Here is an 18183-nt window from a genome sequence, read left to right on the forward strand (position 1 = left end):
TCAATCAAAACTCATCAGTAGATTTTTAATCGTATTTAGGCTTCCAAAAAACTTTTCATGGTTATTTTTATAAAAGTTGCTAAAACATTCCGTATTGTACGAATAAGAAAAAAAATGCAACACATAATTTTGTTGGTTTGTTTTGGCAAATAAAGTGAATAAATCAATGAAATCCGGGCAACCGGGCCGGACCGGACTTTTTTTTCAAAATTTCGAATTAGTTAAGAGAGCTATTCATTGGTCTATAGAATGAAGTTAAAAATACTTTTGGCAACGGTTACGAGGGATAAAAATATAATTTTGTTTCTAACTATACCGAAAAGGCTGTCCAGTTACTGGATTTTTCAGGGGGATATATCATTTTGATCAGAACCCCACAGGATTGGTTTAGGCCATTGTGTATTTTGCGTTCCACATCCACTTCGAGTATCAATGGACAATTTTCTGATGAACGTGTCATCGATTCTGGAGCGCCCTCTCTCCAGCTTCAGGCATCCGGAGGTTCTCGCAACAACATTTGACCTGATGGGTCCTGTCTGTCAGATGACCGTACAGGTGAAATGCATCATTTGCTGTCGTGACCCGTCGGCATTATCATCATCATCATCACCATCATCGATAAGCCCCCGAACTGTTTAGAATACAGAGAACAACCCTTGGAGATACTTCTTGGTCCATCAGTTCGAATCTTTCCAACTACTATAGCTGGCTCGAAGGACCAGTTTCCAAGGTTTGCCTAGGTGGGTGTGTGCGTGTGGCTGAGTGCTTAGGTGAAACTGACATTTTCTCGGCCGAAGGAGAGATAATCCGGAAAGTTCACCCGGGGCAGCACCATTTCCGATTCGATTCTGGTGATAACGGTTGCTTTTTTCGTCCCATCCCAGTTGAAGCTGCTTCTGGTTCGTCCATCAGGTGGACTCTTGACTTAGGGGTGAACGATGTGAAAGGCTGTTTATGCCGATGGAAAAGTAACTGACAGCTATCGGGTAGAAAATTGATTCGATAAATATTTTAGGCCCCAGCAAACTCTTTCACCCGAGCTCCTGGACCGTTGTCGAATGCTTCCTTCGAATCCATCATTTGGAGATGTGCTACCTTTTACCTTTTAAAAAATATCGTTATCGGTATGAAATATTCATCCTTACATGCAAAATGGAACTACACTCTGGGGAACAAGAACTTGTCTAATGACCGAAAAGGTATTATTTCTGGAACACTTTCACACGTGTTCCGGAAAGCTTTTTTGCAATTTGACATGGTTCATTTGATGCGAGAATGAATAGCTAGAAACAAACAAGAAAAGACGAAAAAAAAAACCATGAAAAAAGGTCCTAGCAAAATCTGTGAGCTCATTTGCGTGCAGCGAACGTGACTAATGACTCGTTCCGGAATGTTATCTTATGACATTCGGCTGCCGGGATGATGACGACGACGACGTGTGGTTTCTGGGATGGGACCTACCCTACCCGATCCATATGCTGTCTAGTTAAATGGCGTAATGACAACTGTAACTAACACGAAATTGATGGTTTCAAATGGAGCATTCGGAACGTTTAGTTTTACATTCGATTCCGGTGACCGGTTACGAGGTATTTTATGACAATCTTGCATCGCACCAGTGCGTTTGCTGAAGCTGCTTTTGGGACTAATTAATTGTCAGGCATTTTGGTTAGTTTTGTTTTTTATATACTTTTTGTAATATAGATTTTTTTTCAGGAAGCTATACTAATTTTGAATCTAAATATATTACTCTTTATCTAATCGATACGCTAAGGAATGTACAAGTCATGGAAGCATTTCCAGTTTTTTTTCGATATACCCGGTTCGCTGGACATTTTTTTATTTTTGAATTCCAAAATGCAAACTCCTTAGTGCCATCTACATGGTGTCAGTCATTTTAAGGTCTGTATATATTTAATTCGAGGAAATGAAATTTACTCAAGGCAAACTTTTCCACCCGAAGGCCTGTTCACAAACAACTTTGGTGTGCTTCCCACTTCTACAAAGAGGAACCGTCATCGGCCGAACTATAATCATCAGGTGAAAAATTATCAAACCGGGATGATGTGTCATCCCTCGCCGAAGACGACTTTGCGTGTAGGCTTGTTTGTTCATTTTGGGGACAACCAAGCTTGGATCGGCCCGATTCAAAAGTGAGCAAAACCAATCTGCCCCTAATGCCACCTCCCCCTCTGCGTTCAGGATCCGCGAAAATTTTGTCTAGATTTCTACGCGGCGGATCAGTCCAAGTCTTCCGTGACCTAGAAGGGAATGATGACCCACCAGTTGAGGGGGATTGGTGGTGTCATCAGAAAGGTGAGCTTCATCCATCAGTGGAAAAATCACTCAACATGTGGTAGGTAGCTACATACTCATTTCCAGTCTTTCTATCCTTTCCGGACGGGCAATCTGAAACTGCTGGATGGATGGAGATAAATCCTTGCACCAACACAAACAAACAGATGGGGATTGCTCCAAATTTTGCTGTAGCCATTGTCGATTTTGGAATTAGGGTAAGCAGGCCTTGCGTTTGGGAGTGATTATTTCGGCATGAAGGAAAAACTCATGCGGGGGATCGAACTAAGCATGCCATGATTAATAATTTACGGCCTTGACGACGAACAGGTTAGAGCTAACAAAGCTAATCAGCGTGTGACATCATAAAGGAAAAACTAACAACCGAATGTATAGGTACCTTCGTAAAAAGCATGAAAATGATGAAAATAAAATCTAGAACAAAGCCAAAGGACTTACCAATACACCCGGCCCAGGACCGAAAGTGGTGTCACGTTACACGACAAGGACTCCACGCGCAAGGAGCAGTTTGCTTCTTGTTTGTTGTTGATTTTCCTTGGCTCCTGGATAGCCGTTCTAGCACGTGAACTCCCGGTGGGGACACGAGACAAAAAAAAACGCTGCTGCTGGCTGTTGCGCTTTCCGCCAGAAGTTTCTTGTTGCTTCTACTCTCAGCCGGGGAAAAACCTTAAGGACTTTATCGCACTAACACTCCGACGTACACAAAAAACGCACACATCCGTCGACGGGGGCCGATTTTCGCAAGCCGAGAGGAAAGTCCACTTCTGAAAAATCCACCGAAATCGCTTCACTTTTCCGAAAAAGTTTTCACTTCCCTTGACCCGAAACACGTGCAGCACGTTTGAAAAGACTGAAATTTCTTTGAAAACCGAAAGTCAAAGCCTACTACTTGCGAAATCGGGCGAAAACTACACGAAACGAAAAAACCGTTTATTCGACGACGACTGCTAGAGAGCTGATTTGCGATCAAAGAAACAGCTCGAATTTGCACTTTCGGTTTCGCTCTCTCCCACTCCCTCGCCGTCGTTTGCTCACTATTTTCTCGAGTGGAAGTGCAGGAAGAAGAAAAAAAGGGTCACCGTTTGAAAGGGTAGAAGCAAAACAGTTTTCGTGAATGGAAAGGGGAGGGAGCGGAAAAGTATCGGTCAAATGCAAAAAGGGTGCTGGCTGGAGGGGGGTGAGTATCGGAAAATTATGTTGCCGCTTGTTGCTTGTGTCAAAAATTACGTGTGCCCCCGGATGGCACCAATACCACGGTGTGTAGCCTGTTGGGAGAAGGGTGCGCGTGATTTTCACGACGGGATCGAGGGGTGGTTGGTGCTTTTGGGTGCTTTTCGCATGGCAAGGTTGCCAAAATTGGATTTTCTTTGATTGATTTATTTATAAAAGCTTTAAATGTTTAGCTTATTCGCATAATTAGAATTGAAATTTGAAAAACCATTGATTTATTAGTATCAATGTTACGTTCTTTAAGAATTTCCAAAAATTTACCTTCGTATTTGTCACTTTTTCGAATCTTATCTTTTCTTATTACTGCCGTTCCAAGCAAAACTGTCTCATGTGACTTTTTGGTCATTTTCAACAAGGTGGTTGTCTCTATGTTGATATTTCTAAATTTTATCAAAAAAGTCTCTTAAGATGAGTTTAAACTGTCGAATATAATGTTATTCACCAAAAAGAATACTAAAATTGATGATTTATTTAGAAAAACTTTCACCAACACTTTTCGGTAAGCATTAACCACAAGATAAATACTCTACTATACATTTTTATAAACAAAGAGGAACGTATTTCTCAAATTATTTGGGTGAAACAGAAACTATACGAGCTTTTAAAATGATAGAAAAAGGGTAGCCGTGTGAAAGTTTTTCGTAGAACGAAGCATTTTTGGCTCTAATTTTCCGTTTGTTGTGGGAAATGTGATTTTCTTTTGGAAGAAAACATTGTAAAATGATTAACTTGAACTGTTGACTACGAAAAAACTGTCGGTGAATTATTAGTATGAGGAAATATAGCTGAAATTTTAATCGCGTTTTTCTCGTTTGCACGTTTTTTCACATGGGACAATTTTGCTTGGAACGTCTGCATAGATATATCAAAATGGAGGCGTTTTCCTAGAAATATCATCACGTTTAATCGGGTAGTCAGAATGACATGTCCGAGGGATTTTTTTTTTGCCAAAGATGGTTTGTACAATAGTTTCAAGATATTCACATTTTATGGGAAGAGGGCTCCCATACAAAATTAACATGAAGAATGGCACAACTCTGGCAATTTTCAGGTGATTTTATGAAAATTGGTTCACAAGCATGATTTGACATAAGAAGTTGATTCATTAAGCAGAATGACCCCTCTCGCTTTTGATACGGGTTGCTCCCATACAAAATTCAAAGAAAAACGATAGAATTTCAGCCATTTTCATGTGATATTCATGAGATTGCGTACACATGCCAGTTTTTACAATGCAAAATTATCTATTGTGAACTAGCTGACCCGGTGTAGTTTGCTACCCCTTCCATGAAAAAAAAATAAGATCATTAAAATCATTATAATTAAAATAATCTTCTTTTTAAATTGAATTTCAACATTATTCAAAAACGAACTATTTTTCATGTCATATGAGCTTCTAGATTATCTTGATTCTCAACGTAAAATGAAACTTCATAATGAAGGAGTCACCCTTAAGAAGAAAAATAGGAGAGATCTTCAATACAATGAATAAAAAGCTTTAAATAGAAAAACGCTCCTTTTTAAAGTAGGAGTATTTAAATAAAGGCAAATTTGTACAAAATCAAGAGTATGCCAAACTTTATCAAAACACTAAGACATTGGTTTTGCTAATAATTATTAGGTATTTTTATTGTAATATTTGTAGTGTAGTGTAATATATCACCAAATTTTGTTAAAATTTAACTGTAAATTCGTTTAACCATATCATTACGTAAAAAAGTTCGTTTAATTTTGGCAAAATTTGTTTATTTTGTATGGGAAACCCCCCCCCCCCCCCCTTTGAATTTTTTAAGAGTTTGAAAGTATTTTCGAAACCATTCCCGGTCTTGAAAACAGCTACACTCGAAATTTCACGTTGATCGGTTCAGTAGTTTCCGGAAATTGTTTGAAATTTGTTAAATTTCTGTTAATTTTGTATGGAAGCCCTCTCTTTTCGGATTTGGAGAGGCCTGAAAGTAGCATAAAAGCCATTCTCGGTCTTAAAAACGGCTACACACCAAATTTCACGTTTATCGGTTCAGTAGTTTCCAAAAATTGTTCGAATTGTGTCATATTTTTATTATTTTTGTTCGGGAGACCCCCTTCCTTAAAGTCGGAGCGCTCTGAAAGTATTTTAGAAACCATCTACGACCCCGAAAACTCTTGCATACCTAATTTCACATTGATCGGTTCAGTGGTTTTGAAGTCTATAGGGAACAGACAGACAGACAAACATTCATTTTAATATATTTCGCGAGAGCTTTCATTACGTCGTATGAAACATCTTAAGAATTTACAGAAAACTGCTGCAAAAGATCATAACAACTTTAAAATTTATATCTGACATATAGAATATGTTGTCCAGACTACAAATATTCTAAATGGTAAAAAGTTGCAACTAGTTTATGTCAGTTTTTGTATTTTTGCAATAAAACTGTTTGTTTACAATTTGTTTCATACGATGTAATGAAAGCTCACGCGAGATATTTAGATAATGATTTTTCCCGCTTTGAAAACGAACAATTTTCAAGGCTTTTTTTATGGGAATTGATTTACAAACAAGTTATGACAAAAAAGTCAACTTATTGTGTCAAGTTGAGAAAACAAACAATTTTCAATACAATTGGATGACTTTTTGTATTGAAACCCTCTCATACACAAACAAGAAGGTTTTTGTGAAACCATCTGTTGAAACGGGTTTAAGTATTCGGAGTTTAATGGGACAAGGAGGGTTTGTATAGTAGTTGACATCTCTATCAACTTGAGGAAGGAAGGGTTCCCATATAAAACCAACATGGAATAGGAAACAACTTGGACAAATTTGTACTGATTTTGTTAAAAATTTCCCCACCATCAGGATATCGCATAACACGTGCATTTATTTAACTGAATGATCCACCCATTTTCAAAATAAGGGGGAAGGCTCTTACAAAATTAGCATCAATTTCGATACAGCTTCAACAATGGTCTTTCAACAACTTTCTATCTGTCTATAAAATTTCATTATCTCAAGTCGGACATCATTTTTCGCCAATTAGGATGATAAATTAAGTATCAAACCAAAATTACGGTGATTAATCACTTCATAAAAAAAGCTTTTCGCTGCCTAAAGCTCTGGCATCACTGTTCTGCCAAGATAACGCGCATGGAAGTGGAAGCTCCCGTACAAAATTTCCCTACTGCTGCTATTATTGTTGTCACTTCGTTACATCGATTGGTAATCGTTAGTGTAGGGAATACAAAAAATACGGGCAACGCAAATTCCATAGCACGGTTGAAACATCTGTTTCGCAAAATCGTGTTTCGATACCGATAACATCTTTTATCTTTCACATTGTTCCAGATTACTTGACAAAGATTTGTTTTGATCGGAATACTTTGATCACAATATGGCGATTCTATCTTTACAGCAACGTTTAAGCAACGGAATCAATCTGCCCGTTCTCCTTCAACACAAAGTAGGCTCACGGGGAAAACAAAACTGGGGTCGATTCTCCTGTTGATTTCACAGTTTTCACTGGGACAGCACCAACACTAACGCAATTTTTGCACCAAGCACCCGACACACTGTGGTTTTCCGACACAAACGGCACTACTACAGCCTTGCCATGGCGCTTATCGAACAGACATGGATGGGAAAGGATTTTCCACCCGCACTCCCACACTTTCTGGCTTGACTTGTGCCACCTATACCGATTACTTACTGGTGAATGGCCCTGCACTTTTGATATGTGATTTTTCCACTTCGTTTCCGAAGGATGATGGAATCTATTTTTAAATTGTTTGTTCCTTATGCGAAATTTTTGCTGATCACGGATACTGAACGAACACCTCAACGGGACAGTCCAAGCTCGGATCACTGTCGCCAAAACGGAAATGTAAACTCGATTGTACCCCGACAGACGGAACGCGAAAAATATGGGGGAAAATTTTCGGTTTCGCAACACAGGAACTAACTTTACCGGGACAAAAATTGCGATGATAATTCTTCTCGGGTACCTTTCACCGTTAGACTTTTGATCCAAAGGGTTCGGAAAAACTACACATCAACCGTTTCCGGAAACTAACGAGCGGAAGTTTTGATTTTCGCGGATGGCACGTAGCACAACTTCTAGCTAGCTCTAGGCCTAGGCCAAAAAACGATTCCTGCACTTGACTCTGCTACACAACAACATGGGCCAGCACACACACAGTCTCTCTCTCGGACAAATCCGTGGAGGAAAAGTTAAAAGCCTTCTATCGGAGAGCTCCCGCAACAGCTATACTTTTGGTTTGTACGTGTGCAAGGATTTTCCCTTCAAAATTTTGACAGAACTTGCTGCACCTGGTGCCCGCATCTAATACTCTATACTCGCATTTCCCAGCTCCAGAACATTTTTCTCATACTATACTCACACAGTAACAAATTTCGAGCTAGGAAAGGAACGCTAGGAGCCGCACAGACAGGCCTTCGATTGGAAAATTGGCCTTTTCCACACCAACGCGGTTGAATGCCTTGCCAAATGCCAAACGTGGGCACAAACCCACACACATGACAGCAGCCAGACAAAGCTGGTGTTGTTGTTTTGATCACGTATTTCCCGTTTGATTTTCCACTCTGCTACCATTTTTGCTCTCTCTCTCGCTAGCTCCAGTCGCCGTTCGTACGTTTGTTTGCATGTGTGTGTGTGTTTGGAGTTAGTGCTGCCTTTTCCGAAAGCTTTCGAGAATTTCCCTACCGCGTCGTCCTGGAAGCTTTTAGGGTTTTTTTGTATTTTGTATGTTGCTCGACAAGAAGCAAGCTCGTGTGCTTTGTTTTTGTTTTGATTGGCGAACTGTCGTTTGAAATCATGTGACCAAACCATTTACCGAAATTAAATGTTTTCAAACCAAATTTAATGTTTTAAACATGTCAAATTTGTTAAAACGTCATTTTTGTTATTTTTGTAATTTTTGAAATTTTTTGTAATTTTTGTAATTTACAAATTTTTTGTAATTTTTGTCATTTTTGTCATTTTTGTCATTTTTGTCATTTTTGTCATTTTTGTCATTTTTGTCATTTTTGTCATTTTTTTCATTTTTGTCATTTTTATCATTTCTGTCAATTTTGTCATTTTTGTCATTTTTGTCATTTGTGTAATTTTTGTCATTTTTGTCATTTTTGTCATTTTTGTCATTTTTGTCATTTTTGTCATTTTTGTCATTTTTGTCATTTTTGTCATTTTTGTCATTTTTGTCATTTTTGTCATTTTTGTCATTTTTGTCATTTTTGTCATTTTTGTCTTTTTTGTCATTTTTGTCATGTTTGTCATTTTTGTCATTTGTGTCATTTGTGTCATTTTTGTCATTTTTGTCATTTTTGTCATTTTTGTCATTTTTGTCATTTTTGTCATTTTTGTCATTTTTGTCATTTTTGTCATTTTTGTCATTTTTGTCATTTTTGTCATTTTTGTCATTTTTGTCATTTTTGTCATTTTTGTCATTTTTGTCATTTTTGTCATTTTTGTCATTTTTTGTCATTTTTGTCATTTTTGTCATTTTTGCCATTTTTGTCATTTTTGTCATTTTTGTCATTTTTGTCATTTTTGTCATTTTTGTCATTTTTGTCATTTTTGTCATTTTTGTCATTTTTGTCATTTTTGTCATTTTTGTCATTTTTGTCATTTTTGTCATTTTTGTCATTTTTGTCATTTTTGTCATTTTTGTCATTTTTGTCATTTTTGTCATTTTTGTCATTTTTGTCATTTTTGTAATTTTTGTAATTTTTGTCATTTTTGTCATTTTTGTCATTTTTGTCATTTTTGTCATTTTTGTCATTTTTGTCATTTTTGTCATTTTTGTCATTTTTGTCATTTTTGTCATTTTTGTCCTTTTTGTCATTTTTGTCATTTTTGTCATTTTTGCCATTTTTGTCATTTTTATCATTTTTATCATTTTTGTCATTTTTGTCATTTTTATCATTTTTGTCATTTTTGTCATTTTTGCCAGTTTTGTCAGTTTTATCATTTTTGTCATTTTTGTCATTTTTGTCATTTTTGTCATTTTTGTCATTTTTGTCATTTTTGTCATTTTTTGTCATTTTTGTCATTTTTGTCATTTTTGCCATTTTTGTCATTTTTATCATTTTTATCATTTTTGTCATTTTTGTCATTTTTGTCATTTTTGTCATTTTTGTCATTTTTGTCATTTTTGTCATTTTTGTCATTTTTGTCATTTTTGTCATTTTTGTCATTTTTGTCATTTTTGTCATTTTTGTCATTTTTGTCATTTTTGTCATTTTTGTCATTTTTGTCATTTTTGTCATTTTTGTCATTTTTGTCATTTTTGTCATTTTTGTCATTTTTGCCATTTTTGTCGTTTTTGTCATTTTTGTCATTTTTGTCATTTTTGTCATTTTTGTCTTTTTTGTCATTTTTGTCATTTTTGTCATTTTTGTCATTTTTGTCATTTTTGTCATTTTTGTCATTTTTGTCATTTTTGTCATTTTTGTCATTTTTGTCATTTTTGTCATTTTTGTCATTTTTGTCATTTTTGTCATTTTTGTCATTTTTGTCATTTTTGTCATTTTTGTCATTTTTGTCATTTTTGTCATTTTTGTCATTTTTGTCATTTTTGTCATTTTTGTCATTTTTGTCATTTTTGTCATTTTTGTCATTTTTGTCATTTTTGTCATTTTTGTCATTTTTGTCATTTTTGCCATTTTTGTCATTTTTGTCATTTTTGTCATTTTTGTCATTTTTGTCATTTTTGTCATTTTTGTCATTTTTGTCATTTTTGTAATTTTTGTCATTTTTGTCATTTTTGTCATTTTTGTCATTTTTGTCATTTTTGTCATTTTTGTCATTTTTGTCATTTTTGTCATTTTTGTCATTTTTGTCATTTTTGTCATTTTTGTCATTTTTGTCATTTTTGTCATTTTTGTCATTTTTGTCATTTTTGTCATTTTTGTCATTTTTGTCATTTTTGTCATTTTTGTCATTTTTGTCATTTTTGTCATTTTTGTCATTTTTGTCATTTTTGTCATTTTTGTCATTTTTGTCATTTTTGTCATTTTTTGTCATTTTTTGTCATTTTTGTCATTTTTGTCATTTTTGTCATTTTTGTCATTTTTGTCATTTTTGTCATTTTTGTCATTTTTGTCATTTTTGTCATTTTTGTCATTTTTGTCATTTTTGTCCTTTTTGTCATCTTTTTTTTTTAATTTTTGTCATTTTTGTCATTTTTGTCATTTTTGTCATTTTTGTCATTTTTGTCATTTTTGTCATTTGTGTCATTTTTGTCATTTTTGTCATTTTTGTCATTTTTGTCATTTTTGTCATTTTTGTCATTTTTGTCATTTTTGTCATTTTTGTCATTTTTGTCATTTTGGTCATTTTTGTCATTTTTGTCATTTTTGTCATTTTTGTAATTTTTGTCATTTTTGTAATTTTTGTCATTTGTGTCATTTTTGTCATTTTTGTCATTTTTGTCATTTTTGTCATTTTTGTCATTTTTGTCATTTTTGTCATTTTTGTCATTTTTGTCATTTTTGTCATTTTTGTCATTTTTGTCATTTTTGTCATTTTTGTCATTTTTGTCATTTTTGTCATTTTTGTCTTTTTGTCTTTTTTGTCATTTTTGTCCCTTTTGTATTTTTTGTCAAAAGTCAAGTTATGTCATTTTTGTCATTTTTGTAATTTTTGTTATTTTTATCATTTTTGTCCTTTTTGTCCCTTTTGTCTTTTTTGTCAAAAGTCAAGTTATGTCATTTTTGTCATTTTTGTTATTTTTAGTTATTTTTATCATTTTTGTCATTTTTGTAATTTATGTTTTTTTTTGTCATTTTTTTTTATTTTTGTAATTTTTGTAATTTTTGTCATTTCTGTCATTTCTGTCATTTTTGTCATTTTTGTCATTTTTGTCATTTTTGTCATTTTTGTCATTTTTGTCATTATTGTCATTTTTGTCATTTTTGTCATTTTTGTCATTTTTGTCATTTTTGTCATGTTTGTCATTTTTGTCATTTTTGTCATTTTGGTTATTTATGTCATTTTTGTCTTTTTTGTCATTTTTCTTTTTTGTCATTTTTGTCAGTGTTGTCATTTTTCTCTTTTTTGTCCCTTTTGTCATTTTTGTCAATTTTGTCAATTTTGTAAATTTTGTCGTAGAATTTCAGAATGACATAAAGAGCAAAATTCGCAAAATCGTGCAACACAAAACTTTAAGTCTGGATTTATGGGACGAATTTGGAATCTGAATTCAAAGTGTGGATTCGAGGTAAATTCGTAGTTTGATCACGTTTTTTATGAGTCCGGATTTGGAGTCCGCATTTAGAATTTTGATTCAAAGTCTGAATACTAAATTAAGATCGGAAGCATGGACCAGAAGTTGGGTTTTGTTTTGGTGCGGCCCACTACACTACCCCACTCGAAGAGACTCATTTGAGCCCCTTGGCAATGGGCGCTACTGTTCTCAGCACGTCTGGCAGCAACAAAAAACTGAGCAAAATTTTACTCATGCCGAGAACTCAAAAGTTTAAATTATTGTGCGAGGAAATGTAATGATAATAATAAATTAAATACTACATGGATAGGGTTGCCAGATTGCCCGGTTTCATCCGGGTTTGCCCGGATGTTTGATACAAAATTTGGGAACAGTCCAGCCCGGATTCCAATGAAAAATGATTTTTCAACTTATTTGACAAATTAAACAAAAAAAAAGCAACAAACGCCTCTAAAACGAAATTTTTTGAGCAAATTTTATAAAAATAGTCATGAATTTTTTTTTTAAAGCCTAAATTACAATTCAAAGTCAGTCGATGAGTTTTGAGGAAAAAAAAGTTTGTTTCTTGATTTTGGTTGGGTGTTTTTTGGGTTTTGAGAAAATTTGGCCGGATATTGTCCGGGTTTATGGTCGTAACTTTTGAAATCAAATGCCCGGATTTTGCCAGGTTTTTATTCAAAATTGCCCGGTTTGTCCGGCCCGGATACATGCTGAAAAAAATCTGTCAACCTTATACATGGATCTCGATGGAAAACAGATTTCCTTTAAATAGATCCACTATTTGATATTAATACTACTTAGCGAACATTTAACAAGATAAAAATTATAATAAAATATCTTTTGTGTGTCCTTAGAAATCCAATTGCTACCATATCCACAAAATGTAATTAGAAAAGAATAAAACTGGTAGCTGATCGAACTTTTCTTTTAATAACTCTATTACTTTGATTTTTAACGTGAAACGGTTGTTGATTGTTTTTATTTCATTAGACAAGGCATTGTACTTAGTTGGACCGATACATAGGATTCTGTTTTGACCTAAGGATGTCATGGATCGGCTTCGTTGTGACTTGCGAGTGTTGTGAATTCGAAAGCAAGTTTAAAATCCCGAATTAAAAAAGAATGTGAGTACACAATCCCGTTGTAAAATGAATGTTTTGATTACTGAAATCAGTGTGTAAAATGTTATAGTTTGTAAATCACAAAGGTCGTTGATTGGAAGAATGCGCTCTTAAGGAGTAGAACTGTTGGGTAGGAAAGAGGAACGGGAGTCTATAAATATTTTCCAGGCATCTATTCTGAAGAGTATGAAGTTTTTGTAAATTTGACAAGGATGCTCTTCCTCATAGTAAGAAAGTTAATATTTAAATAATAAAGTTAATAGTTAAATTTTGATAGAACATGTTGAAGCACCAAATTTCTCAATTTCCATACGTTACCACAAAGAGAAGAAATTTTTCTCTCTAAAGTCTGCTTCATTTAACAAATTCTTTTGCTCATTGTGGCGCTCCTAGTGGACGGATTTGGAAACTTTTTTCACCCACGTGTCGGGAAATTCATTACCTTTCACCATGTATTTATGTCATAACACCAAACGATAGCATTTTGTAAACAACCGCCATGGAAGCCGAACGGAGAGATCAAATTGTGCACAGTTTTCTTGAAAATCCATTGTTGTCGGCATCGAAGCTAGCTAAACAGCTTAATATGCCCAGAAATACCGTATGGCGTGTTATCAAGCAGTACAAGGAAACATTGACGACGGCTCGGAAGCCGCATTCGAAGCGTCGGAGTGGAACTGTCGACCGGAAACTGCGTGGGAAAGTCATCAAGGCCGTCAAGAGGAATCCCAATCTTTCAGACCGCGATTTGGCCAATAAGTTCCAGGCCGCTCACAGTACGGTGCGACGAATTCGTCTCCGGGAAGGAATAAGGTCATTCCGAGCCAGCAAACAGCCAAATCGGACGCTGAAGCAGAACAATGTGGCCAGAATCCGTGCTCGAAAGCTGTACGACCAAGTGCTGACCAAGTTCGACGGATGTATTCTGATGGACGATGAGACCTACGTGAAGGCGGACTTTGGGCAAATCCCAGGTCAATAATTTTATTTGGCGACGACTCGGGGGGATGTACCTGCAAAATTTAAGTTCGTGTTTGCGGATAAATTCGCCCGCAAGTACATGATTTGGCAGGGGATATGCAGTTGTGAACAGAAAACCAAAGTCTTTCTCACTGACAAGACAATGACATCAGAAGTTTACAAAAAAGAGTGCCTACAGAAACGGATTCTGCCGTTTATTCGTGCCCACGACCGTCCAGTAATGTTTTGGCCGGACCTCGCAAGCTGCCATTACAGCAAAACGGTTATGGAATGGTACGCAACGAACGGGGTCAGCGTAATACCGAAGGACCTCAACCCCCCAAACTGCCCCCAGTTCCGGCCGATAGAGAAATACTGGGCAATCACGAAGCGGAGGCTTAAGGCAAAGGGAAAACTTGTTAGGAACATGACTCAAATGAAGAACTGGTGGAATCAAATCGCCAAAACGGTGGACGAAAAGGGTGTGCGCCGCCTAATGTGCCGTATTACGGGAAAAGTACGAGAATTTCTTCGAAACAGCAATGAATAATTTATTAATTTTTTTTTTATGAAAGAGTAAAGAAAATGCTACATTTGTATGAAAAACAAATTATGAATTCGTTAATAAATGACTGAACTACACGCAATTGTTTGTGTTCTAATATTAAATGAAGCAGACTTTAGATATTCTGTATTACAATTCCATGTTTATTCGGTATGGTTATTAGGATTCTGAATTCGGAAGGGGGTTCGAAGTCTGAATTCAGAATCGGGATTCGAAGTATGGTTTCGGAAATTGAATTCGGAGTCTGAAAAAATGAACATTGAGTCTGGATTCGGAGTCGGAATTCGAGTTCTGAATCCGAAGTATGTTTTCGTAGGTTGAATTCGAATTTCGTAACGGGATTCTTATTCAGGACCTAGTTTCGACGTCTGGTTCGGTGTCTGTATTCGGAATCTTGATTCACTGAATCCCCAAACCTGAGTATTCTTCAAAATCAGCGACATTTCATGTTGGCCAGACGTATATTAAACATCTGCGAAATGTCGGTTTCAATAAATCAGGAAGGGTTGGCGAAGTACCTATTTTACCGGAGTCCGGATGCAGAGTTTTTGCTCCGGAGTTAGGTTCAGGAGTTGAGTTTCAGAGTATGGATTCAAAGTCAGAATCAGCAGCCTTCCTTCTTGAGAAAATGGTTGCCATTATTACCACCCAGTAAGTGCTCATAGTACCCTCGTAGGTACTTTTGGTGATTGTGTTGTTCATCTCCCAGGAAAAGTACCCTTGGGTTGTTTATCAATGTTTTGTTTTTATTTTATTTTACACATCTAAAACAATTCCTAGCGCCAAGCAGCTGTGATGTTTTCCTCGAAACAAAAAAACAAATTAATTTGATTCAAGCAAATAACCCCTGGAGCACCATTCCGACAGTAACAAACACACACACATTTTTCCAAGCTCTCTGCTCCGAGAAGCTCCGTTACAGTCTAATGATAATAATGATGATGGTGATATGATGTTGAAAATGATAACATTGTTTTCCACGAAGCGGCCACCCGGGAAATTCGGCTTCGGTTCTTATTTATACGTTTATGTGTATCTGTTTGTGCGTGATTAATGTTTGCATTTGGCGGAAAATGATTCCCATTCTCGGGTACGCCTTAGCTCGTTTTCCCAAATGTGGAAGACGGCGGCCGTTTGCTTGGCTCTTCGACGACGATGATGAAAATGGCACCGGCGGAAAAGCTTTTTACTTAAATATGAATTAATCGGAATTAGACTCCAACATTAGGTTCCGAGAACAGCGAGATGGGAAAGAAAAAAAAAACAACAAAAACACCAGAAGCAAAACGAACCAAAACTTCAACTGAAATCGTTTTGTTTTGATGGGCTGCTTGTCGGCTTTTGGATCGTTGCTAAGACCTAGCAGCATCTTGAAGCTTATCAAAGAATCACAACTTTTCATTATCTAAATTGACTTGTCATGTAAGGCTGGTGGAAATGAAATAGAATTTTTGGGCGGCATTTGACGAACATTTTTTTGGCGACTATTGGCAGCGCAAAACATTCATTCATCTAGAAAGTTAAGATTTTATACAGATACTGACGGCAATCTTCTCCTGGTCCTTATAAAAAAAACACAAATAAATAATTTCGAAGACTCTCTACTATTCTAAAGGGTGATACGGTCAAAATTTCGTCAATATCAACTTGACGTATTTCTTTAAATTTTGCATTTAAAAACCTGAACATTCCTCATGTTGAAGGTGTGTGTGTGTAGAATGTTGCTCCTATTTTGATTTTCAAAATTTTGCTCGCGTATCGCGAACATCCGAGCTACTTGCACGCAAAGCTGGAAAAATCGCTAAAAGTTGCCAAATCAACCGTTACAAATGTAATTAAAGTGTTTGGGGAACGTTTGTCGACAGCCAGAAAGTCTGGATTGGGGGGAAATCGAAATCCGGAAGCCGCTGAAACGACAAAGAGAGTTGCCGGTAGTTTCAAGCGAAACCCTAACCTCTCTCTCCGAGATGCCGCAATTAAGCTTGGTGTATCAAAGCCCACATTTTTTCACGTGTATTGCTTGAAGTAGAGTTTAACAAACAATTCAACATAATTTTCACAATGCTAACAACATAATAGCCCGTGTTCACTTTCGTTAATAAGCAGTCCCTATTGCAAAATAACAATCATATCGTGAGGAATTATGTTTATTATTTTATGTACAATTATTTACTTTTGAGTATCTAGAGGTCTATGTAAGGTTGGCAAATGAATGTATGGGAAAAATTTCATAATCGAATGTTCAAATGTATATGGTCGACATTTTGAAGGTTGGCCCAACAAAACTGACCTGTGCAAAATTTCAGCTCATCCGGACTTGATTTTAGGGTGCCTCAAAGGGCTCAAAGTTTCGGTTTTTTGACCCTCAAAAATCACATTCTAATTTGAGTTTTTTTACCAATAAAAATCACCAAAGGAAATCGGAAAAATCGTAATTTCAATGTTCATGCCAAATGAGTAAAAATTCATAAAACGTTGAAACCGTGGCTTTGTTTCGAAAAAAAAAATTTGTCAAAAAAGGACTTCAACATTTCAAAAATTACGTAAGGAGAGATCAAAACAAATCTGAAAAATCGAAATTTTCATTTTAGTGCCACAAGACTTAGAAATGCATAAATCGTCAAAATCTGGTATTATCTCGAATTTTTTTAAAAATCGTTTTTTTGGAACTCTTGACCATTTTGTGAAAAACTGATCGTTTTTTCGAAAAATCGACTAAGTCCAATAAAGTAGATATTTGATAATTTATTTTTCAATTATCACCAGGTCTAATGCATTTCTTAGTCGTTTGGCAAAAACATTAAAATTTTGATTCTCCAAATTTCCTATGCCGCCCCACCCACCCCTTACGTGAATTTTAAAATTTTGACGTTTTAGAAATTTTAGTCATTTGGCATCAAAATTAAGATTTTGATTTTTTCTGATTTCTTCTGGTCCCCCCTTTAGTGATTTTTAAGGGGAAAAACTGGAACTTTAAGTGGGTTGAGGCACTTTTCAATTAAGTTCGATTGAGCTGAAATTTTGCACAGGTTATTTTTCAGGCCAAACTTCAAAATGTATACACTTGCGGCCAAAAGTTTGGGATCAACCCTACAAAAACATGAAAATTTTGATCAGCCATCTTATGACATATTGCAATTCTTTTGATCTCATTCAAGAGATCATGAGCAAAACCTTCTTTGTATGTTTTTGACAAAATGTTAATGTTTAATTTATATAACTTAAATTAAGCTTAAAGTTGGGACATTTTGCAAAAACTGAACTTAAAATTCTAACCCGATTATCTCAGGGTGGGGTCGAAAAAAATTTCAAAATTTAAATTGTATTCGAATTCTTTTTCCATACTTATCGAAACACATTTGTTTAGTTATGTGCAAAAAATTTGCAATGTTCTTAAAATATATAAAATAGCTACTTAAGTTATCGTTCAAAAGTTTGGGATCACCCCGCAGTATGGTGTAACGGGCAAAAGTTTGGGATCAGTCTTTTAAAGCATACATTTTTTTTTCACGCGTATTTTTGTTACTTAACAACGTATTGTTTATCTGGTAAGCTTATTTGGAAGCTAATGTGTTGAACTTGCTTTATGGATATTTAGTTGAAATATTTTTAAAGATTAACTTCATTGAATCTTTAGCTAAAGTTTGACCATTTTTTTATGATTTTCACCAAAGAGTCCGCCCGTAAAAAAAACATTTAATTTTGTGTTGTGTAACTTAGACTTTATTGCAGATCGTTTGGGCTTATTTGAAAGCTTATGACCCGCACTTA

The 18183-nt window shown here is 35.6% G+C and overlaps 1 protein-coding gene across 5 annotated transcripts in view; it reads right to left on the reverse strand.

Moving 5' to 3' along the window:
- Window positions 1-7676, reverse strand: part of LOC129738847 (polypyrimidine tract-binding protein 2) — a 595573-nt gene extending 587897 nt beyond the window's left edge. For 2 of the 5 annotated variants that reach the window (XM_055730255.1, XM_055730239.1), the window contains exon 1: window positions 2755-3174. The gene's annotated coding sequence lies outside the window, so the exon portion shown is untranslated. Of the gene's footprint in view, window positions 1-2754; window positions 3175-7229 lie in introns of those variants that run through there. The other 3 variants (XM_055730225.1, XM_055730206.1, XM_055730232.1) reach the window with 3 other exon arrangements.
- Window positions 7677-18183: the final 10507 nt, after the last annotated feature.

This window comes from Uranotaenia lowii, chromosome 1 (genome assembly GCF_029784155.1).
Source record: "Uranotaenia lowii strain MFRU-FL chromosome 1, ASM2978415v1, whole genome shotgun sequence".
NCBI classification, from domain to species: domain Eukaryota; kingdom Metazoa; phylum Arthropoda; class Insecta; order Diptera; family Culicidae; genus Uranotaenia; species Uranotaenia lowii.